Genomic DNA, 25,664 nt, shown 5'->3' on the forward strand with positions numbered 1-25,664 from the left:
TTTCACTGAGATACTTGTAGGCGGTGCTAGTGCTTGAAGGTTTAGTGATGAAGTTGTACTTGCAGGCAGAAATCTCAAATGCACAAACCATCTAAGTTCAGGTAATCTTTTCACTGTAATTTAGGCTGCTGACTTAGACAAAATAATGAGCTCCTGCTTAGAATGTTTCCATCACAAATCAGACTTACTCCAATTTTTGGTAGGTGATATGAGCATACTTATGTGTTATGGGACTCTGACAGTTTTTTTTCCTTCCCTTGCCACCTTTTCAAGTTATCTGTCACAAAACAGCATAGTAACTTTTCACCCACACAGCATTGTACTTGCTGCTTTAATGACACGATCACAACCTCTTAGGCTGGCTAGCTGCCCAGAGTTAGCAGTCCTTGCAGCTAACTCCTTGCTGCTAGCAATTAGCATCAGCTATTGCCCACAGACTATGAATGGTCCCCTAAAAATATACAAATACAAGAGTTTGTTAGAGAAGTACTTCTGCTCACTATTTATTTTTAAGTAACCATTCAGTAGCCTTGAAATATGACAAAACAATTTCTTGTCACATTTAAGATCACTGAGTATTTGCACATTCATTGAAAGAAAAGGCAGAAAATAAAAGGTCCAAGGTACTCTGGTGTGGCAAGCACATTTCTCTCTCTGTGCACCTCAATAAAAAATCCTGAGAGAGAGAGAAATGTGCTTGCCACACTCTGGCTCTGTCACATACAAGGATGCTTAATTTGAATGGGAAATCTAACTTCTAGGAAGGAAATTCTTGTGTAAGGAAAGATTTGTAAAAAGCCGTTTAGCAAATAGGCTTCCATTGGGTTTTTTTTTCATGGAATTCAGATTCCCCTGGATACCATTAGAAATCTTTGCCTCTTGTTGGTGTCATGATGATTGTAGTAATGATAAAAAGGTCAGATCTATGGAACAAACACCTGGTGGAAAACCTAAGATCAACCACTAGCAGCCGTATAGCCTTGCAATAGAAAACATATCTAGTATGTTGTGCAACTCATCTCCTTCTTCAGCTCCTGAGATGTGTCTGAAATTTATTTACGTTCCACAGCTCATATTGCCCTTATTATTGACTATTCCAGATTTTCATGCTTTTTGTGTCTCCTTCTGTCCTCTACAATGCACAAATAGAGGGTAGTTCACAAAAAGAAGATGATGCTCCAGACCAGAAGGGTTACCTCTCCTCTTAGCAGCAGTGCAAGCAGATGGGGTCGATGCAGGTTACAGGCATGGCATAAGAAGGGAAAATGTGGATCTCACGGCTCAAGCTGGGTGATAGTTATCTACAAATATAAAGGTAGATTTATCCTGTGCCACTTGGAAGCTCTACTTATTTATTCAAAATTGTATTTAGCACGTGGCTGCCTTGTCCACTGCTACCCACCAGCTGCCCAGTACCCAGTGTACAAGGTCTGAGCTCTGAGGAAAATGTAAGGTGGTTTGGCTCTTGATGAAAAAGGAGTTATCAGAAAATGAGTTACCATCTCTGCCTGAGCTCCTTGCTGTGGGACAGGAACACATACACAGACAGTCACCACAGAGCAATCCACAGGCTGTTATTTCATACAGACCTTATTTCACTGTAATTTTTCCACTTGTCAGGCTCTATGGAAACCGTCTTATTGAAAGTTAATAGAATGCTGGTTCTTAAAGCTCCATGACTACAACACTTCTGAAAATTTTCCCATGAGCAGCAATATTCAGGATCTGTGGATCTGCTGCAACTGTTCCATTTTATTAAAATGTGGTGATGCTTGAAAAATTTTGAAGTATCTTGGCAAAAATGGCTATGAGACCCCCTTCCTCTTAACAGCAGGAACATCCCAATCTCCTTTTTTATTTTAATTTGTTTAAAAATTCTACTCCAGGAGAACACTTGCATATCATAAACCCTGTTTTGCTAGAAATTCAGCCAGGGACAGAGCTGAAGTGAGTTCCTTTGCTTCCAGTATATTTCTGCTGTGATGGAAGATGATCTCTCAGCATGCTTTTATGGGTTTAATTCTACTTATCCTGCTCATAAACACACACACACACAAATACCATTCCTCCTCAGAGCAATTTGTTTTCTTACATATTGTAATAATTTATCTGTCTGCTTCCTGCCAATTGGTGCATAGGCAAAAATACTTGATAGCTCACAACAGATTGTTTTCAGAAGTATTATTTTCATCAATCAGTCCTTTTACAGTGAAAATTAAATCATGTGCTCCAATTCTCTGTGTTTTCCTTTTCTTTCTTTTTAAGTGGAAGATAATGCCAGAGCGGAAGAGCTATCAAAATATTTTCTATAGACAGACTCTCTGGGCCATAGGGTCTTTTTCATGTATTCCCTCTGAAACGGCTGAATGTGGAATTTAGACTTGAGTTTGGCTATTACTCAGAACAGACCTATATTTGGAAGAAATGAGAGACCTGATGGATTTGTTTTGCCCAAGGCCTCACACTTTCTTTGGAGGGACTCCAGGCCCGCCCACACACCCTTGTCTTTTCCAGGTTCTGTAGCAAGGAGAGAAAAAGAAACCATTTTGGAGCCAGATTCTCCCACCCTTACACATGCTGAGTAGTACCCAGCCTCTCAAGCAATCCCAGCGACAGCACTGAGCCTGTTTAAGCTGCTGCATACAGGCAATAAGAGCAAGATTATCAAAACCACTGTGGGTGTACTTGCTTTTTCCTTGCCTTAGTGATAGTCAGCTGGCATATAGGGCTAGGGTAGGCTGCAGTGAAACTTGGTGAAGCTGCAGAAGTAATGGATTTGAACTACCTGAACTTTTAAGATGCATAAATATTTTTCCAAAGGACATAAATCTTTCCCTCCTTGCTCAGGCAGAACCTACCCCAGGCTAGCCATGTTTGACACTCCTCTCCGAGAAGGTCCAAATTCTTTTCTTTTGATTCGGTGTAGTGACAAAACAAAAGCCTTCAGGGTTACATCCTTGTGAGTTACACTGGTCATTCTGCTCTTCCAATAGTCATTCTTTCATTTCCTTACAGAAGCCAACAAGTACCTCATCCTCCTGTCAGTCTAAGGCAGCAGTGATGGGAAAGGCAGTGATGGGGCCTCACGATGAAAATAATGGCACAGAGGAAAAAGCACCAACCAGTAAAAATATGTCTTTTTGTCAGTTTGCGTTTCAGCAGTATCATATTAATCTTGAACAAAAGGTTCCATAGCCAAGTAAAACACGTCTTGTGACTTGAAACTGAACTGATGAACTCCCCATGGGCCCTTTGCTTATCCCGATAAACTTATTTTTCCTAGACGGAGTGCATTTAGAACCAAATAGTGTATGTTATTAAATCTGTATTGTGATGTTCAGTTATACATGGGAGAGTTAGTAAATTCAGTTTGTGGGTTTGGGTTTGTTTTGTTTTTTGGCTAACCAAGTCTGTCCTCTACCAATTTTGGTCCACCTTCAAGCCTCCAGCTGCTTTACTGCTTCCCTGCAGATTTGCTAGTGATGCCAAGGGTACCACTGTGTTAGGAGAATATGCAGTTATGCAATTTGGGGAATTTGGCAGGACAGAAAGGGGAAATTTAGGCTGGCCTCCTGCCCACTCCCATGAGAAATAGTATTGTATTACAAGGCAGAGCTGTCATCCTCAGAAAGACCTTCTCAATCACTTCCCACTGGTTCCCTTAACATTTTGATCTTTGTACTACCTGGTGAATATAAACCTTTCTTAACCACTTCAAGATAGGCTGGGGTTGGGGGGGGTGAGGTGAAGGAAGCGTGAGTAGAGAAAAAAAAGAAAGAAAAAAGACAAAGGTCTTCCAAGAAAGAAAACCTCATTACCCTCAGTCTTTGTCTCTACTGAGCCATGAAGAAAGAAGAAAACAAATCAAGCTTCCATGGAAAAGATAGTGTGTTCCCAAAGAAACCTACATCATTAAATTCTTCCATGTGCAGCTTCACGCCTGAAGGTCTCCTTACACCCATCACTGAAATGCCATAACTCCCCCAGTGAATCATGACCACCAATTAACAGTGCACAGAAGTGTTACACGACTTCTTGAGTCAGGAAATGAAGCTACCAGGAAAAGCCCTGCAGCAGCTTTGCCTTACACACCTACTGCAAAACCAGAAGGTTCTCTGGAGCCTGCTTCCGTAGATATCCTACAGTATGGAGGAATTCCAGTTGGCACAGAAACAGAGGGGTACACACACACATCCCCAGTAATCTCAGCCACCCCTAATCAGGAGTTTATATGTGGGCTTTGAGATTTAGTCAGAAGACATTACTTTGCAGCATTCTTCAGCTGGCACGTGATCAGAGGTTGGCAGAAAGGGTTATTGGTTGTATCATATTAAATATACATTAGGTTTGGGTAAAGCTGGTGGCTGAGGCCCAAATTGAAAACAAATCTCTGGCACCCTCTCCCACCACACAAAGTCCCCAGGGGAAAGAAAGATAGACTAGAAAAGGAGCAGAAAGGCTGACAACTGGCAAAGGGATGAGGAACAGAAAGGACCAACAGATATGCCTGAAACATGTTTGCTTTGCATAGGCTGTTTCATTATATTTGAGAAACATTTCTGTCTGAACAGGAGCTTTTTAGCATAAAGGACACAATTTTGTACCTGTTAAAGTGTGGAGGAGTCAAGGTCACTTAAGATTTTTTTAACCCTGCCTGAGGAATGTTAGCCTTATCTGAAGCATTTAACTTTGCACATGAGATATAAAAGATAGAGAAAAGAAAAAGAGATCTTTAGAAAAGAGGATTTTATGCAGTGTGTGGAAAACAACACACCAAAGAAGGGCAACAAGTCTTGTGAAGGGTCTAGAAGACATCTTATGAGGAACAGCTAAGGGAGATGGGTTTGTTTAATATCAAGAAGAGGTGGTTCGGGGGGACCTCATCACTCTCTACAACTCCCTGAAAGAAGGGTGTAGGGAGGTGGGGTCAGTCCCTTCTGCTGTGCCTTCAGTGAGAGGACAAGAGGAAATTACCTTCATCTGAAACAGGGGAGATTCAGACTAGATATCTAAAAGATTTGTTCCCTGCTAGGGTGGTCAGACATTGAAACAGGTTGCCCAGGAAGGCGATGGAGTCACTGTCCCTGGAGGTGTTCAAAGAGTATCTGGATCTGGCACTGGGGGATGTGGTTTAATCATTCAGGAATTACAATGGTAGTGCTGGGTGGACAATGGGACTGGATGACCTTGAAGGTATCTTCCAACCTTAACAATTCTATGATTCTACAATTCTGTGAAAGTTGGAGCTGACAAGGCCTTGCTGCCTTGCAAGACACAGGAGTCCTAAATTTTGAGTGAAGGCTGCCTTAGGAAGGAAAAGGAAGCAGCTGGCAAAGCACTGCCCTCTCAGCAGAAGATGGTAAAATTGTTGTTGCTGTAACTGTATGCTAGGTGCTGTCTTTTACCCTGTTTAGCCATTTTGTCAAGGGCTTTTATATTTCCATTAGTTTAAAGTGTTATTTATTGATGCCTTTCACTTGTGCTTGCAAACGGGGAAAATTAGCTCATTAAACATGAGAAAGTTCAAGATTATTTTCCCAGGGTTTTGGGTGGAACTTGAACAACACATGGACATGCTTAAACATAAACCTGGCCCTTGATGAAGGCAATTAAGACCTGGCAAAATGGTTACACTTGGGTAAAGAGGGTGACAGCTACTATCTGAGGTATCCAAAACAAACCTCTACTCCCATTCACAATCAGTGGTGTTAATCTTCAAGGTACATCTTTCACAACATTAACTGTGATAGATTTAACATAAACATCTAAATGTAAAACATAACACCTAACACTTGTCAGGTACAGTTACTAGAAGAATTCTGCCTTAAAACAATTTTGGATACCATTTACAATGGTGTGTTCTATTTCAGCTGTTGCTGAAGCTGGTGGAGTTTGGGCATGGCATGCAATAAAACAAGATGTACTGCTGACTTTAGTGAAACCAGTTTGACTGATCACACTTGCAGACTCAGATTCAGCAGCTAAATTTCTATTGAGTAGACTAATAGCTAAAATGTGGAAGTAAAAATAGAGGACCCATTTACAGTCATATCACTGTGCAGATTTAGTAGTTTCCTATTATATTTACTGAGAAAAAAACACCAACTGTCAGTATTATGAAATATTTCTTGAAGTGGTAGACTGGCACACTTTAGATACTCTGATATAAACAGACCATTAAAATCAATTCATAGAATGAAAATATCTATTAATCTGTTAATTAACAAATGCTATCTTTCAATAACATCTCACAAGATGACACAGATGATCAACATGTTTTGTACAAGGCTGTTAGGAACAGTCTCAATAGAACCTGTAAAATAAAGGAAAAATAAAAAAAGGAAAAAGGCCTGTTTTTAAGTATTTCCTGAATGAATCCCAAAACTGATGGGTTAGAAATGGAATGTGTGTTGGATGATGATGTGAATTTTGTACAGTGTTTAATTCTTCTACTTCAGACATTTCAATTTGTTTCTGACTCTTGAATTAGTTCATATTTCTTGGTTTAAATCTGAGTAAACAAAATTATTTAATTTGATTCCTGTGTCTCTAGTGTCCTACAAAGGCAGGCTTTGCAACTGAATCTGAGGTTTAGCCCCTTCGTGAAATACTGTGTGAGCTGCAGGGAGGTTGAGGAGGAAGGAGTGTTGTACATTAAACTTGCTAGCCACTGTTGCTTAGTAACTTTCCTCCAATTACAATTGTCATCCTTGGGCAGAAAACAAATTAAAGGTCACCAGAATGGGTTTTCTGTCACAAATGTATCATCCAATATTGCTATCATGTGCATACACAGTTTGGGAATAATTCCAGCCCATCACTAATGTGGTACTGGCTTTCTGATGATATTGGCTGTCTGGGCAATTTCTCTGTACTTTGTGATACATTATTAATTTCTGTACTGCTATATTACTCAGATAAATGAAGCTAAAGAGAGATTAAGAAAAAAAAATCATGGAGAAAATTGACTTCCTATTGCCTTGACATCTCTATTTGTCCAAGAACTAGACTGAAAACATGAAGCAAAGAAGCAATGATGTCATTACACAGAAAGCTAGAGAATACATCACTCTTTACCACTTAAGTGGAAAAGATGGACTCTACAAAGACTTTCCTGATGAACTTCTGCAAATTCTTCCTCACATTCTAGAAGTTTACCAAAGTCTTAGAGTGTTGACTAACAGCTGAAGACACTAAAATTATTACAGAGGACTGAGGGGCACTGCATGATTCATACCAATAGTTGAGTTCTGTATTAAGCTGATAAAAAGTGGTATTACAACAGAATTTCAGAAGAGCTGTCTTAGGCTATGCTATATGGTGTGCTATGTTGTCTAAGAATTTAGGCAAGGAAGTTCAGGTCTTTTGCTTCCTAATATAACAGATTTGATATTGTGAAATCCTGTTTATATTTGTGTGCAACACAGAGTAAGATAAATTGTTTCATTTAGGAAACATGGAGCAAGAAGAAATATTTTTTTACATAAGGAGCAGCACTCATATAAGTGAGGAGGAAGGTACTCATGTAGCTGAGGGCACCAACAAAAATCATCAAGAACCGTTTTACTGTGAATTCCTCCTACAACACCATCACAGTCTTCTGCTAGCAACTTCTCTCCAGAGAAACAGGTTCAGCATTTGTCACATTAACAGACTTCCACCCTCAGCAGAGGAGTTATTTTGAGCATGACATGAAAATCTTTCACTAACAAGATCTTGGTAGATGAAATTAGCACATCCTCAAGATATGTCGTACACAACCTGTTACTCCACAGCAGCTCTGCTATTTCACACTATTGGTCAGTGGAAGAGAAAAGCAAAAGCACAGCAGGTGGGAAAAAAATGGGAGAGAGCCCTGGATGCATGGTAGCTCTGAGCAGCAATTTTGCTGTGCTTGAAGCAGAGTAAGGGGTGTGTAATCTGTTCCTGAATTAAAGGACCACTCTCACACACAGCTGGAGTGGAAGAGTGCCTGCAGTGCATGTACTATTCTTCATGCCTCAGGCATATCCTGTGCTTATGCCACATGAAAAGATAACATATACTTTGGTTTTTTCCATGTCCTAGCAGGACAAGCTGAGGACAGAGATGAGCTGTGATCTTCAATAAGTTTCCTTGGGCAACAGGAGAAGTAGGGCACAGAAAACTGCTGAAGAGAGCACGAGGACTCATGTCCCACAATAACTGTGGGCTGAATGTTATCCTGAAAGCAGAATAAAATGATAGAAATGTTTTTTGTCTCTGCCAAAAAGGGAAAAAGAAGTTGTACATAGAAGCATTGGTCCTATCAGAACTGTGCCTGGAATAATAAATGTGTTACTGTACAGACTCACAGAGTTTGGAAGGGACCTCTGGAGATTGCCTACTCCAACACCCTACACAGAGGGTCAACTAGAGCATGTTGCTCATTATTATGTCTAACTAGGCATTGAATATCTCCAAGGATAGAGACTATACAAACTCTCAGGGAAACCTGAGGATTTGACCATTCACAATAATTAAAAAAAAAAAAAAAAAAAAAAAAAAAAAAAAAAAAAAAAGCTTTTAAAGTTGGAAAGGAATTTTAAGTATTTTATTTTGTGCCCATTTTCTTGACTTTTTTTCACAGGATATGACTGAGAAGACTATCTACCCTCTTTACTGTCTCCATCAGGTATTTATACAGGTTGTTCAGATCCCACTGAGCCTTCTTTTTCCCCAGGCTCAAAACAACTTTCTCAGTGTATTCCTGTATGTCACATGCTCCAATCCATGGATAATCTTCATGTTCCTTCATTAGACTTGCCCCTGTATAATTTGTCCTTATCCTTGCAGCTGCAGCATTCCAGACATCGTTTCAGCACTGGTGAGCACAAAGGAGAGTTCACCTGACTCCCTCTGCCTGCATCTTCATGCCATCCAGGATGCTGTTGGCCATCTTTGCTTCAGGGGCAGATTCCTGGCTCGTAGTCAATTTGTTGTGCACCAGCACTCACGGGCCATCAGGCCATTTCTGCCAAGCTATTTTGCAGCTGGTGGATCTCCCTGGCCTGTACTGGTGCCTGAGGCTAATCATCATCAGGTACACTGTTTCACCAAGATTCTGGTTGTCCTGTATCTCCAGCCAAGAAGTCATCAGTCTTTTCCATGGTCTCATTCAGCAGCAAGCCTACATTTCACTCCCCCACCCCTTTCTTTTACTTTTCCTGTAAATACACTCATAGAAGCCCTTCCTGTTTTCCTTTATATCCCTCACCAGATTCTACTCCAGCTGGGCTTTCATTTTCCTAACCTCATCCTTGCATGATATAATGTGTCTGTATTCCTTATGGGAGATCTGAAACTAATTCCACCTCTTGCATGTTTCTTTTTTTGTGTTTGAGGTTTGTCTGGAGCTCCTGTTTCTTCCATGCAGGCCTCATGCCATCTTTCCTTGGCTTCCTGTCTGTCAGGATGGATCATTCTTGAGCTCGGAAGAGGCAATACTGGACTAAATGCTCAAACTGTCTTACGAAAATGTAGAGGATGGGGAAGGTGAGAGAGAAGGAAAGCAGAAAGAATCCTACTGCCTTCCTCTAAGGCAACCTGTAGTCAATGCATGTTGGAGACCCAAGTTCACATGCTCGCTCCAGCAGACACCTTATTTACCATGTGCAGGGGACTGCTCTAAATGAAGAGCAATTGAGAAAGGCTTGTTCTGTAACATCAAATTAACTGAGCTTATTGGACAGATTATTTGGATGTGGAAACCCTCAAGTAAGATTTTGCATCTCATCCCCCCCAGAATTTGGCATTGATATAAATCTGGAACTCTGGCCTCTTGACTAACAGGAGGCTAAGTTCCCCAAAAGCTTTTACCTTGTGCCAATCATAGAGTCATACAATCATTAAGGTTGGTAAAGAACTCCAAGATTCAGCCTTTGACGAGCTGTCACCATATCAGCTAAAGCACAGCACTAAGTGCCAGGTCGAGTCGTTCCTTGAACAATTCCAGGGAAGTCTTTGGTATGTAATAGATGTCAGAGAAACATTTGTTTTCCAAATCCCTCTGTGGTTACGTGTAAGGAGGCGCATCAGACAGTACATCTGATTGTGCAGTCTCAGATGTTCAGGGAGATTCCTTCAGTTTTAGTGAAAAGGAATATAATGTTTTGAAGAGATCTCTTGGAATCTGTTAAGTGCCATGGGGGTACTAAATCCTGAAGGGATGAAGAGGCTACCAATAATATTCTTATTAATAATATATTCCATAACTTGACTTTTAGGTGATTTTCTTATTTCTATTCTTCCCTGAAGCACAGCACTGAAATTCAAGAGAGCTGCAGCAATCCTGGAATGTGGAGAGAAGACCACGGAGGTGTTGGTACTCCAAGGCAACCCACTGCCAAGGGACTTGTCAGTGCAGTTAGCAAATGGAAGCCAGTCAAGAAACTTTTAAGTAGCTCTGAGGATTGTGGTTAAGAACAGGCAGATCAGAAGAGTTACTTTATATAAAGGCATTGGTACTCTAGTATAATAGGAACATGATTTCATCCTACTTGCTTCTCTTTATATCTTAAAGGAATACCATAGTGCCACATCCCTTTGAAGGGTACCCTTCACCTGCTGTCACACTTCAGAGCTCCAGCAGATTTTCACAATCTGCTCGGCTTCTCTTGGCTGCCCAGATCCCGAAGTATCTCAGCCTGGAGGATCCAGGCTGTGCCGTCCTCAGGCAGCAGAGCGCCCAGGGTCCCTGCCCGGCCGGTGCGGTGCTTGTCCCGCAGGACCGCGTCCCTGCGTGCCGGGCAGCTCCGCGCTGTTTACCTTTTGCCCACAAGGTGGTAGCGCAGCATCAGATTAATGTAAACACGGCGCTTGGCTGAGCTCCTGCCTCTTACCTGACACCTTCCTACTGCTGGGAAAACGTGGGCAACTTTCTTCATTTTCGCTAACTTTCTAATTAAAGAACAGCATGATGTATTAGGCCAAAGGCCTAATCCATCTTTAAGAATAAATATTGAGAATAAAGAAGAGATATCTATTCCATGTCCCAAAGGGCTGTGTGGAAAGAATGAGTGATAGGGATAAAATCATGTAATCTAGCCTGGAGATTTTGATTTGTTTCCAGAACTGGGGAGGTCAGATATTATCAAATGCTGCTCCGGGGTGATGAACCAGTTTGAGCTGCAGTGGTCCCTATCATCACTCTTGAGTGGTTGCAGAGTGTGACAGATTGTCCTTTCAAGGCCCACCAGAATCCATGTCCAGCAGCTTGTAGGACAATAAGTTGGGCATCTCTCTAGTGAAATATTTGAGCTCTTGTCTAAAACTAGTTTAAGTGACAGTTTTGTCCTGGGCACTATTACTACTGCTACTGCTTTCACACAGTCCCATCTAAAACCTTCTCTGACTTTCCACCACGTACTGCTACGCACCACACCTGGCAGCATAACTATGACAGATCAGGAAACTACTTTGCCATTATTATTCCCTCCATTACACAAACTGCTTTTCCTCAACCAAATTCCAGCAGTGCAATGCCGGCTCATGAACTGCTGTGCCATCACAAACAAGCAGATATTTTACTTACAGCAGAACCAGAGATAAGCCCGTGAATCCTTTTTATCATGGACCTATGCTTAGTTTCTGATGGTGAACAAGCTCTTCTGCCAGGATTTGTCTCTTATTTTTCAGTCTGTTGTACTACATGTGGTAAATTTCCCTTTAAAACAAGTAATTCCCCTTAATGTTATAGAGATAACTACTTAGAAAGTTATTTAATAACAAAATAGCTATTCACTTTCATACCATTATTAAAATATAGCCAAGCCAATGAACTCCTCATGAGGATTCATACATGCTCAAATCCTCTTCATAAAATTGGGTCACAAAATGAAAGTAAAATTTAAGTGCGTTTTTTGTACAGTCAGTCCCTTGTTCAATAGAAAATCAGAGTAAACCCTTCAGGGTGACATCCTACCCCAGCGAATTGTGATCAATTCTGGGATATGTAACCTAATCAAGTACTGATTTTTGCTGATGAAGAGATGAAGAGGTAGGAAGAGAGCTTTATCTCCTACTTAGTGTGGTCTCTATCATCATATCACATAATAGTTAGGGCTGATGAGTAGGGCACTCTCTAGACTGCCTAAATTGTTCTCTCTTTCAGCAGGTCACCAAACAAAGTGTCTCTAGCCTCAAAGCCAGGCTGCCAGGCTTCCTACGCAGGGTTGAGAGCACATGGTGTCTTACTACCAAAGAGATGAAAAGAAGGTTTTCAACCTGGCTGGTACCAGAACCTAGTACTGGAACAAAATTCCCTTGTTTGAGTTTATTTACCAGTAATTCTAGGTGGTCTCCCATCAAAGTGTTGGAAAGTCCTTCTCAGTGTCTTAGTGACTGCCCACAATCCTTACAACCAAGACAAAGTGTTGCACAAACTACGCAGGCTCTTTGTTCCCCAGGGCATCACTTCATACCATGGGTCTGACGACAATCCTTCATCTCTTACTGTAACCGTAGTAGGAGGCCTTTATTTATGTCAGAGTACCCTTACAGTGTGCTGATAAAGTATTACAAAGTATTCCAAGGAATGGACATAGCTGTCTCCAAGAAATGGAACTGCTGTTCCAGTCTGGTGAAACTATCCAGTTGAGTGAAAATACTTGCACTGATAAAAGCAGTTTTGCCAGTATGCTCATGCCACTGTTGGGGATCTCACACTCCTGACAGACAGAGCCTGGCAGGAATTTGGAACATAGATGGGACCTAGATCAAATGAACAATTTGGAGTTAGAATCATATAGCAATGATCTTTTCAAAATGCTTTTATTTACAGAAAACCTCAACTGAAATAAAGTCTCTTAACAGGAGGTCTTGATTACTTTTCCATTTCCAAACCACACATCATAATGGGGATGGAATGTGGTTACCATAAATTGTTGGTTTACAAATCATCACTGACTTGTTAGCAACAGCTAGGATGTTAGAGTTAGAGCAACAGTTTGGATGTGATAAAATAGCAAGGGCCCATTTTTCATGGTATTGTTGGAATGAATATAAATGAATTCTTCCCAGAGATTCATTGTGGTGGTTGTGGTAAATAATAAACTGCATATTTCCTGATGATGTTGAAATCAATGGGAGTTTTATTATTGGCATCAGGAGAAGCAGGATTTGACCTTAATAGAAAAGAGAAAAGGAAAAGAGAAAAAGATGAGGAAAAGAGAAGAATGAGATTGAGAGTTCTAAAATGACTAGTGCTTCAGTTGCCTGGGTGGAGGCACTTCAAAAGAGGAGTCTAAAAAGCAGAAAACTGGGGCCCCTTTTCATTTGGATTTTATTCCAATTTTTCCTTTGAATTTTTTGTTTGTGAACATTGAAACTGAGGAATAACCAGTAATAGTCACTGCTGAAAATGCAGATTTTCAAATTTTCCTTTTTTTGGAAATGTTTTTGCCTCTCTAATGGCACTGAAGGGTTCTCTTATTGAGTTTTGGATTAATCCTATAAAAATCAGTAAAGGCATTCTTTCAGGGAAGGCAGCACAAGCTTCCTTCCATACTTGTATTTGTGTCATGACACAGATCATTATCAGTCATTTAACCTTGCTCAAGCAAAATACATATTTCTTAATAGGCAGAATTAGCAACCTTGCCTCTATCATAGAGGTAAATCTTTGCGAGAGAAATTCTGCAGTAGAAATAGAGAAACTAAGATCTAGCCCAAAGGAGGTCACTACTCTCATTTGACTTAGAGACTAAGCTATACAATGGTAATACCATTACCATTGTATGGTAAGACTAAGCTATACCAATGTATGTATTTCTCCTCAAGTACTCTATAAAAACAGAATAAACCAAATAACAATAACAATGTATGCATTCTCACCACATGGAACAACACCTTACAAACTTTCGCTATCACATGAATTCAAAGCACTCACCAGCATCACAGTTCCTAACCATAGCTGTTTGAACATTTAAAAGAGCAAAACCTGGTCTTCTAAAGCTGACAGAAGAATTTCCAATTACTTCAAAGAGACCAGAGGAGATAACTATTTGAGTAAATTTAATATCAGTGGTGTTATGTTAGTCTATATTAGCCATACAATTAGTACTTGCCCGCTTATATTTTAACACAACAAACATATAAGCATCCTTTCCAAACTGCAGATGTCCTTAAAAATAGCTAATGGGGGTTGCCAATAAATATCCAAATAGCAAATTCAAAGAATAATTCTTCTGCCCAAAAGAAGTATCTGTCCATTTAATTGATGTTTTATCCTTCAATACCCACAAACCACATCTCCTGAAATACAAGTTATATCCAAGGACTCTGCTCTTTAAAGTTACTAAACTACTTCTCATGCAGTCATGCAAGGCAAGATGAATTTAACCTTTGCTAAAACTTCCAGAATTTGCAGGATAAATTAAATAGACTCTGGCACATGGAAAGGGAGAAACCAAGCCCAAAACCACTTTTTTATTTTCATTGTAAAGGGCTAATAGAGTTCATTATTTCCCATCTGACTTTTTTTTTGTTACCTATGCAAAATTCTCATTAGTTGCAAGACAGCCCTTTAAACAGCATATGTTATCCCAGTCAGATGAGGAAGGTTTGCAGAAGAAAGTTGTGTCTAATAAATGCAATTTTTCCTTAACAGATTCAGACATTGTTGAACTTTAGCATGTAGGAGCAGATGATCCAACTGAGATTATCACAGGAAATCCAAGAGGAATTTAATCCAATCCTTTGAACTTTCAGTAAGATTACTTAACTGTGAAGTACACAAGGAACTGTGTTGACTATTGTCGTATTTGGCTAAAGACCCCTCATTTTACCAAAGCCTTCTCTGGAAAAATGATCCCTTATCCCCAGAGTGTTTCTGCTGTTGCTTGAAACAGACAGCAAAGATAGTTGAGACTGATATTGAAGGAAGTGCTCTTCTTGAAGGAAATATAATGTTCTAGAAAATCCTAACCAGTCAAAATTTCCCCCTCCAAGAGCAACAGGTAGTTCGTGCTTCTCAGAAGACGCACTTAAATTTATTAGCTCTGTTTAGCTTTTGCCTGGACAACTTATCCCAAATCTAATCACTGGAGTACACAAGGTCTCTACTGAAGAGGCAGTCATTGCCCATTTCACTAATGTAATACATTTCTTTCTCATTCCTCCAGAGTGGAACAGAGGTCTTGGGTCCAAAATAGCAAAATGCATGCATTCCACAACAGGACAGCTTTTCCTCGTCAGTGCACTGCTCAACGGAGGATTTCAGAAAGAGTTATTTCAGCTTCACTACGTTCCCCTGACCACTGGGATGTTCAAAAGAGAAGCATTCAAACTGGTATCTTGGAGGTGTGTGGTCTCCTTTTTTTGGAAATGGATTTGATTGCACTAGATTGAATTAATTACTGTGACTACTTACCCACTGAATAAGTCTGGACTATGGTTTTACTAGGTGGTACAATTTCCCAGACTCATAATGAATAAAGGTACTGCTATTAGAGGAATTTCTAAATGTTTCAACATTTCTCTACGTGGCAGATGGAATGGTTTTGCAATGTAAACTTATCTAACCTAAGCTGCCTTGCTTGCACACTGGTAGCTGACTCACTGTGCCAGCAAGGAGCTTAGTCAGGGCTAATTTGCCCATCTTGGGAGGGTTTTGCAGCCTCTGCTGAATTTCCTGCTCCCATGACCAGAACTGCCCTGCTGGCACTCATCTGCAGCTGCAGGCCAAGTCTGCCACCTCCACATTTCAGTGGAATCACAGCTCTCTCAAAACTCACTCCCAAGACGTCCTAGTATGTGTCTTACTAATATCAGTTAATAAAGTACTTTTCTGACCTACATCAGTTTTATTAAGAGCAGAACAACACAAAAAAAGCAGATTTGGGACTCCAGGAAATATGGACCAGAATATTTAGAGGCTGTGCAGACCTTCCATGCCAGAACAAGTTGTCTTTAAATGTGCTAAAATTCAGGCATAACAAAGTCATTTTCTCTAATGAGGTGTTTAGGTCCAGTTTGCCCTAATCCTGTACTTTTCATATGTTTATTTGCCAGTACCTGAGCAGTTCAGACAATTATGTTATTTCAGGATTATCCTTTTATCCACAAGAACTTCCACATCCCTTTCAACTACACTTTTCTCCTTGGACTCAATTCTTGGTTAGAGAATACCCATATTTCAGCATTCTGGGGCTTAAGAGAAATGTGTGAGTGCTTCTTAAAAGCCACAGTTAATGCAGGGAAGTACCCCCAGTCAAGCAGTGGGCTGGGAGGAGGGTTTGGGAGGCATTTGAGGGAGGCAGCCAGCACCATCCTAAGGATGCCCAAGAAGTTGACAGACTCTGTAGAAACTCCTGTGGAGATCAGAAGATGCTTCAAACTGAGTGCTTCTCACATCCTGCTCGATGGATATAATAGCAACTGTTCAGGCATCTGGTAGCCTTTGGCTATGTGCTTCCAAAGGAGTGTGTAGTGCTGCACACTGGTCAAACAGCACAAAGGCTCTTGGGTCTGTGGTTTATAAACAATGCACAAGCCAGAATGTGGTATTTGGAAAGCTGATGTGTTTCTAATGTATGTAGACGTTGTTGTAAGTAATATCTAAATTATAAACACTCCCCCCTCCTTCACCTTCCAAATCGAGTCCAAAGTACCAATCCTTGCCAGCGACAATAAAGAAACCCAAGTCTGGAGCTTCTCGGTCGAGATCATTTTGAGTCATGACATTTCTTTAAAATAAACATCAGGGAAATTATCCAAAAAGTGAGATCACCCCACTTTGTAAAATATCTTTTTATCTCCCAAATATTTTGCCTAGTATCAGTCACGTTTTCCTGGAAAATTGTAGTTTGACATAGAAGTTTCCCTGTGCAATTTCAGGTAGATTAATTCAGCTTGACAAAGTCAGAGTGGGGTTCAAAATCAACCTTAAAATGGAAGATCTTGCATAAAGCTAAATGATGGAAGAGCTTCTCCATCTTGTATTTTCTCTTAGCCAGCTCAAAATAACTGCCTCTACTACTGAACATCCGAGCCAAAAAACAGAAAGACAAAAGCCAAAGTCAAACCAAAAGACGAGAAGCAGAGGCAGCAAAGAAGACAGAGAAAGAAGAGAACAAAACTACCTCACATACAGACCTTACTCTGAAAGCCCAAAGATAAGAAAAATAGCCTCTGTAAAAGACAGTTTCAACATTAGGAGATGACGGAAGCAGCAGAGGTGGCAAAGCACCTAACCTGACCTACTGTCAAGAAAAGCTAATAAAAAAAGATGGGAAAAATATGGCAAGCTTGTCACTTTAAAAGGAAAAAGTAATTTTTAATACTGAGGGTATGCAAACCAACAAAACAACAAACTCAGAAGTTGGATCAGATCCATATCAAAGTAACTCAGCCTATAATTACAAGAGAATCAAAAAACACCAAAGTGCATAATAAAGATATTGTAGAGTACTTTGTCTTTTGTGGAGCAAGCCCATTCATACCACCAAATAAGGAAAAAAAGGTTAAAGGGAGTTCAGCATAATGCTTACCAAAAGGGAACCATCATGGATGGGAATGGGCAGAACTGGGAAGGAGAGAAGTAAATGGGCTGAAATTAACAGCAGCAGTGAGTGAAAAAAATGAGGCAGCTATGTATGAGACCGATACCTGAGAAAAATCGGCAACTATCACATCTTGAAGAAATCCCCATATCTAAGTCTGCTGAGAAAGATTATATCTCACATCAGTACAACTAATACCATTAGGAAAAGAATAAGCATGTCTTCAGAAAAATAGATCAACCTTCAGGTATGAAATGGGAAAAGGATTTGAAATGCCCTGAAGGTTGTTTGAAATTCCAAAAATACAAGTTGGTGTAACAAGCATACCACCACTTCTCACAAAATTAATTTTGCCTGTATATTTAATCCCTCATAGTTATATCAGTAAGTCACTAGGAATCCCCAGAACTAAGAGTCAGATATAAATTGATCCATCTGCACTGAGTAAAGTGATCACACATCTAATTTTATGATAAATTCACATCTAATTTCATGATAAACCACTTCAGGATTTGCCCAGCAGTAATGCTTAGTCCTAATTCCTTGACAGGGAATGCTACCAAATATGCTCATCATGTATCTTTGCTCCTACTGAAGAGAAAGGAAACCTTAACCTGTCATTTTGGTGGGAGCAGGATAAGGCCAGCTTTGAAAAATCATACCTATTTCAAAGAAAAATATCTGTGCCTTATATAGTCCATCATTTAAAAATCAAACAGCAGAGTGCATTAATAAACTTCTTTTCTTTGTATACTGTATCAAATACTTTTCACATTTCTTCATCAGACCTTGAACTGTATATCAAAAGAAAGGAAATGGAGAGCAGGAAAGCAAAATTATCACTATCTATTTTACCCAATGGCAAATGGAAGGATCAAACCCTCAACCAGGTAAAGCCAACTGTGTCTTATTGCACATTTTACTAAAGGGACAGCAGCATTTTGTCCTCAGAAGCAAGCTCTTTTTCTTTTTGTAGACACTCCATTTAATCTTGGAACATAAATAATAATCCTGAACTTCCTGCATTTTATCCCAGATCTACTACTACCATCAATGTGAGTATTGAAAGATGAAGGCATAGGCACTGGGCTAAAGCTTTAGGCTAAAAGAGTCCATGTCATTTTCTGTGTCTGAAAAATGCCCACAATTTTATGGGTAGCCTATAAAAACAACTGAAGTAATTGTGGTGGTCTTACATTGTTTAGATTGTTTTCTTTCTAATTCCCAACCTCACAATGTGAACAGAGCCATGACAATGATCTATTGGAGCCGGGGCCAGACTCACTACAGAATACTTAGTGCGACCTGAGAACCAAAATGCAGTCACAGCCCCAAACACCTCAGGGGTGAGATGAATTCTTTGTCTATACTGTATCCTAAATGCATCCAAATTATTCCAGTATCCATATATCTACATGGACCACTTAACTCCCACTTGAACTCTCCTTATTGCTTTAAATTGCTTGTCAGCCACATGTGAAAATATCTAGCTCATCTAAAATTTATGTTCTAGAGTTTTCTATCACTGATTTCTCTCAGCAGTAAGGTTTCTTCTGATCTCAGTGCCACTGAAATGGTGGGACTGAATTTTGCACAGATACACAGAATTTTGTGTGGATCAGAAATGTAATGAGCCCTAGGTCAGAATTTCAGCAGTCCCTTATTTAGGGCATCAGCATGGGGGAGGGCTAGCTGAGATAACAAGGTAATATGATTGCTGCTGCTGGCAAGAAGACAGATGTCAACACTGCCTCTCCTTTTCATGGAAACATACCTGGCTTTATGAAGAATAGGTTAGCAAATATTTTAATACAAATAGCAACCTCAGCAGAGCTGCCAAAGCAGGCTCCAAAGAGACTGACTTGTTTACAGTCTGGACCAGTGCCTTAAAACCTGACGTGCTTATTCAACAGAAAATTAACCCCAAAACGGGTATCATCATTACTGTAGGGAGAAGCTCCAGAAAGATAATATCCTAACTCACTCCAGCTGAACTCAGGACATTGTCCACTTTTTATCACATCCAGTGCCCTTGTAGTCACTCAAAATAAACAAGCAAATAAAGAAGTGAGGTATATCACATGTGATATCTTGGGTCACTGGGACTGCATAGAAGTTTGGATCTAGCCCAAACTCTGCCTTCACTTGAATTACTACTGGAATCTAACTTCTTACATTGTTTTAAGAGACTAAATTGTTCTTTCTATGTACTTTGGTCATCCCAACTCAGATGTTATCTTTCCCTTTCCCACTTTAGTTTTGGCCACAAAAAATATACATGAAGAAGAGTGCTGAGAAAAGCCTTTTTTTTTCCAGCTGCAGAGTGTGTGTGTATGTGTCTATGGTACTGTTCTTCCCAAAAAGCCTTTGACAAAAAGTGTCATTTATGAGGTCATTTGTTTAAGAGGTTACCAGTGATCCTCATGAAAATGAATACTTCTAAAGATTTGACCTTGGAAGCAACATTAGTAAAACCAAACTGGTGTAGGTAAAAAAGGAGAGAAGAAATTGTTTCCAAAGTTACTGTAGACATGCAGTGACAGAAGAAACTTTCACAGGGAATCGTCATTGCTCTGGAAAAGTCACCCTGCAGAGGTGTCATAATCTTTAGCTATCAAATTTCTTGGAAGATGTAAAGACTGGTCCTGGAATTATTATGCAAAGGCCTGTAATACTGGATTTACCAACAGAGACCTCGGCCAGCTTTCGTTGCATAAGTCAGTTCATTTTGAGCAACCCCATGGGGGAACAGGAGACAGAACTGAAGAGAGGCAGGTATGAGCCAGGGCTTTCCTGTGTGACCTGGTGCCAGAACTCTGTGTGAGACCACACACTGCCCTGCATCCCAATTCTTTGTGAGAAACCAACCTCAGACCTCCATATAACCTGGAAACTAAAGTAACTGGATTTGGATTTCATGCAAGATTTCATTTTTTCTTGCAAAACTTTTACTGAAACTAGAAAAACTTTTAAAATTTTTTTTTCTATCCCAGACTACTGGGATAATACCATTAATATTAAGAGACAGCAGTTGTGATCTAGAGGAAAGGGTGAACACAGGGAGTTATTGCTTGGGGTGGCCAAACGTGATAATAATTTGTGATGGCCACCCTTGATGACCAGCATGGAGGGACATGACTTACTTCCTTGTTTAACTACTCTTTCAGTGAATTTGTAGCTGGACACAAATTCAGGTTTCTGGGGCTGCAGCAGCATGCCATTTCTTGTAGGGATGGAATAACAATCCCTGTCAAAGCAGTGAACTCTTTAAGAATGCAAAATTGAAGTAACCTGCAGTTATCAGGTCACAGGAAATTTTGTGGATTAAACACATAATTCAGCTGGGATTTGGAGAGAACTGAAAGTACATACTCGCTTCCATTGAAAATACCTGCCAGCACCTCCTTTGCACTGGAAGTGGAACAGAATGCAATGAGAACTGAAAGGTTTCTCACAGTAACCTACAAAGCTTTTTAAAAAAATTGTATCCCTTTTGTAGAATTCTGTAACTGTTTAAAAACAAAACCAGAAAAACCCAACACTGCTTCCTCTTGTGTCTGTATTTTTAGAGTACTATCCACAGAAATTTACTAGAGCCAACCCCACTAAATTCCTTACAATTGTCCCACAAGGGTGGTTCTCAAAGTGAAAAAGGAGAAAAATGCTGGCAGTTTATGTAATGTCTTTTTCACTTATACAATCTGAGAAGATATCTAAGAATTTTAATGGTGTATGAGTCTCTGGTGACAAGAATCAGTCTGGAGAACTTTCTCTACAAAGTCAGCCTTGTTTATCTGCCTGTCCTCTTGTACACCCTTGGCCCATCTCTCTGCTCCTGAGAAGACAAAGAAAAAAATACATTCTCTTGAAAAGCAATAGACTGAACTAGAATGTAGTATTTGAACAACTGGAAAAAAACCAAACAAACACAAACTTATACATTTTGTAAGAGCTGCTTCTGGGTGTGTTTTGCTTGAAACAAATATTTGCCTACTGAAAAGTCTGTTTGGGTTCAAGTAAAATGTTCCCTAAATAATCCTTACTCAATTCCCTGCCTTTCCTGTAAGAAGCCCAGCTTCTTTAATCTTTTCTATCAAAACTCAGGAGCACAGTCCCCTCCTCTCTCCCTTGCATCATACATAATCTGCAATTCTGGACCTTGAAATGCCCAGCCTGTACCCTTCTTGCCATTTAGGGCATTAATGACTCTACACCTGTGCTATTTTTCTTCCTCACATGTCTGATACAAAATGTTAAGCATCCTTGTGACCTTTAAACATCTTGTACAGTTCTCCAGCTCCTCTTTATGTGATCCAGACTTATCTCCACCTCCTGTTAAAAAATCCTGTGTATGCACCTGGCTTGATTACATCAGCATATCTGCACACAGCTGAGCTAACACATTTCAATGAATCTACTGCATAAGCAAAAGGAAATGAGTACCTTTCCTTCTTTCTGCAATCCAACAGTTGCTCCACAGTGGTATCAATTTGGCATTAAATGAGAGTTGTCTGTAAATGCATTTCACTGCTACCTGAATGCCATAATGTGGAGCTGAAAAAACAGCCTGGCAAGATTTTGATGGTGGCCATTGAAAAATAAAACTATTTCATTTCTCCACACTTGAAACATCACCTTCTATTGGTGTAATTTTTTTTCCTTCCTTTTTTACTAGCTGAAGTAGCCATGTATTCCAGGAGTAATATGTGAGTAACACAAAAGTTGTATGAGAGACACATACCACTCCCTGAAAGCTGCTACAGAATTCACATTACATGCAGACAGCTCAGCAGTTGTATTTCTCAAGAACACTGCTATACATATGGCATTTTTCAATATTCTTTTACTGTACATGAGTAGGTGATGTCTCTTTCTTTGACCTGGACAACGAGCATGCAGGAAACACCAGAAAGAGTCACAAAGGTCATATAAATGTACATGCACAGCAGCGCATTTGATCTGTAGTCCTGAGTTTCACTGTGCATACACAGACCTTTTTCCTTCAAGGGTAGAGGGCTAATGGATTGCAAGGTTCTCTAAATAACTTCTGACTTCTGCTGAGCAGGAGAAACCAGTGAACAGAAACACGTGTTCATCACAAGCACTGGTTAGCTGAAGGAGAGCAGCCCTGCAGGAAAACAAGTGTTACTAGGAATAAAAAGTCTGCTCCAGATTCTTGTTCTGAACTTGACACCAGAGTACCAGGAAAGTCTCTGTGGGAGAGTTTGGAAGACTTCAATTCGTGTCTGGTGGAGCAAACAGCAGTTGTAAAATCTCAAGAGATGAGGGCCACCCAGAGTGTGTCAGTTTATCAACTGGACAGCTGTGGTGTGTCTACAAATGCCAAACCATAAGCACATTGGCAGGGGGAGCAGGAATTGTGGCCAGCACACAGAGAAGTGGCTCCTGAGTTTCTGAATTGCCTGCCTCTCAGAGCACACTTATGGTCCAGGCCAGCCTGCCAGCTCCAGCATAACTACTGTGCAGCAGCCCAGGGACATAAACACGCCTCACACCTGGCTCCAAAGCCTTTGGGAAGGGCTCTGGATTAGAGAGGATGGCAGTTTGGGAATACAGCAGCACTCAAGTCCCTGCATTGGGCAGGGCAGCAAGGTAACAGTGTAAAAGGAAAGACCTTATAGCCTTATTGCTCTCTAGCTCGAGAAACAGCCCTTTGGGAACTATGAGCAGCATAAGAAAGGGACTTTCTGGTGGTAGAGAAACCACTGAGAGACTTGATCAAATGCTCTGGGATCACGGGACTGGGAGCAGAGCAGCAAAGCCACGTTTAGGTACCAAAGTTGCCTTACCAAAAAAAAAAAAAAAAGAGAGCCATGTGTCTTCCATGCAAAAGAGTCACTTGTTGCTGATGGACATATTTTCCACCCACAGGAAAGCTGAAAATCAAAACAAATTACTCAGGAGAGGAAGGCAAAGAATTATGCCTCACAGAGAAATTTGGGCTACAGTGACAAGAGAACCAATATCAACAACAAATGCCAGAGGAAAGTGAACATGAAGTAGATTAACAATTGAATGAAGTGTTATCTAAAATATACAAGGTATTTTATATCAGTCTTAGGTGTCCTTCAGATACTTTATCAGCTGTAATATTTATGATTATTGGTGTTAATAGTAGTAGCAGTAGCAGCATTAATGTATCAATAGGCTGTGAAGAGATAAACTCTATTCCTAGTGTATTCCTAGTGGAGTTCTAGTAAATCCTAGAGCATTCCAACCAATCCATTCTGAAGACATTGACTAGGGCTTAGTTTGTCAGGATTTTAAGCTCCTAACACTGGAAGCAGGGGCAGAGGATTATCCAGGCTTCTTAAAATCCTCTAACCAGTAAAGAGTTAGGCAAAGGCAAGGAAAAATAGATGCTGTTTTTGCTCATTCTCTGCTACCCTCAGGCCTGGCTTTGTGGGCTGTTAGATATTCTAGCCAGAAGCTTCTTCTTGCTTTCCTCTATGTTCTTCGGAGAATACAAACCAGCAGGTTGGGATGCACCGTGGCAATGCCTGCAGCTCTTCTGAGGTTAAGGGGGAGGAAAGGAGGTCTTTAGAGTCTGACAAGAAATCCAGGCTGCCTCTCCACTGTCTTTGCTTTCCTTGTGAAGAACAAGTGTCCCAAGAATCCTTGAAATAACAAGGAGGCTTCATCTCTGCAAATATGGAGAAACAGCCTTGGGGTATTATATCAAGCAGGAATCAAAGACTGGTGGTGCTGGATCCTATTGATAAAAGTTCACAACTACTCAAATGTCCCAAACTCCAACTTATGGTGACTATTATGACCACAGCATAGACTGATTTAAATTTGTTTTCCAGAGACAAGACAAATCAACACATGATCCACATCAGGTGGGTTGAACTAAATGACCATTAAAGGTCCCTTCCAATCCAAACCATTATATGATTCTATGATCTCTGAAGTTCTTCAGTTGGCATTCTGGAGCTAACAATTTGAGAGATGGGCATTGGAGCCCATTAGGAAGCAGGTGGTGATTTGGGATATCAGGGAATCTCAAGGTGTGTGCTACTGAGAGAATGAGGGGATCCCTGACTGTTGTTCTGTTCTTCCATTCTGTCAGATTTTGTGTGTATTTCTTAATAACTGACCCCCAGCCCAGGCAGCTCCTCCAGGCTGGTGTGAGGGAAGGCAGGCAGGGCTAAGCAGGCTCCAGCTCTGGCCATGAGCACAGCTACCAAGTGGCACTGTCAAGGAAAATGTTAATTGCCTAAAAAACGTGGTCCTGCCACTCGGCTGCTGAATCCTTTCTCTCTGTGAACCAAGAGTATGTGGGACCACCTGACATAGGTTGACTCTGGTCATCTTAATCCCTGGATCTCTCATCATAATCACAGCAAAGCATGAAAAAGGGAAAAAAAAACACCACAAAACCAGCCTCACTTGTTAACTCTTTACCTGCAAATGGTACACCTATTAAAAAAATCTTTTGGCTACTGAGATCAGAGTGAGCAGTCAATTTTGCCTAAAAAGTGTGAAGAGAATTAACTTCCCCTTTGAAACTTTTATGGGAATATCCAAGCACTGCTTTGCAAAAGAAAAAATATCTATCTTATTAGCTACAGTGTATAGCTACAGATCTTGTTAGTACAGCTCTAACAGGACAAAAGGGGGAAGAAGTTGAAGCTTAGTCATTAATGAAATGCAGCCACAAAGAAGATGACAGCTATGACTCTAGCATGTCTTGCTAAAGAAAGGGAAGCATTATTGTCATTCCAGAAAGCTTTGGCAAGCCTCCACTCTGAATACAATACAATTCTGACCACCCATGTGTGGCAAAGATGTACTGAAAATGAAGCAGGTACAGAGAATGGCTACACAGGTGATCAGAACCTGTCTTGTAGAAGGCCTAAACCAACTGGTTGTTCAACCCAGCAAATCAAAGGCTGCTGGATGTCCCAATGATTATAAATTCAGCAAACATAAGGAGAAGTATAAAACTAGATAGAGAGAAGAAATTTGAAAATCTAGGCAATAACAATGTCAGTGGTTGCACATTGGCTAGAACTAAAGTTCGGCTGGAAATTAAAAGGTTTCAGATTTCTGGAAGAATAAGGGGAGTTTTGGTGCTCCTCTCCCTGAAATCCTTACTCTCTGCTGTTTGTGGTCTCACTG

The 25,664-nt window shown here is 40.4% G+C and overlaps 1 protein-coding gene across 1 annotated transcript in view; it reads right to left on the bottom strand.

Annotated features, from left to right (window-relative positions):
* PARPBP (PARP1 binding protein) overlaps positions 1 to 25,664 on the bottom strand; it is a 289,156-nt gene that overhangs the window by 33,443 nt on the left and 230,049 nt on the right. The gene's annotated exons all lie outside the window — the stretch shown is intronic.

This window comes from Vidua macroura, chromosome 5 (assembly GCF_024509145.1).
Source record: "Vidua macroura isolate BioBank_ID:100142 chromosome 5, ASM2450914v1, whole genome shotgun sequence".
Classification (NCBI taxonomy): Eukaryota; Metazoa; Chordata; class Aves; order Passeriformes; family Viduidae; genus Vidua; species Vidua macroura.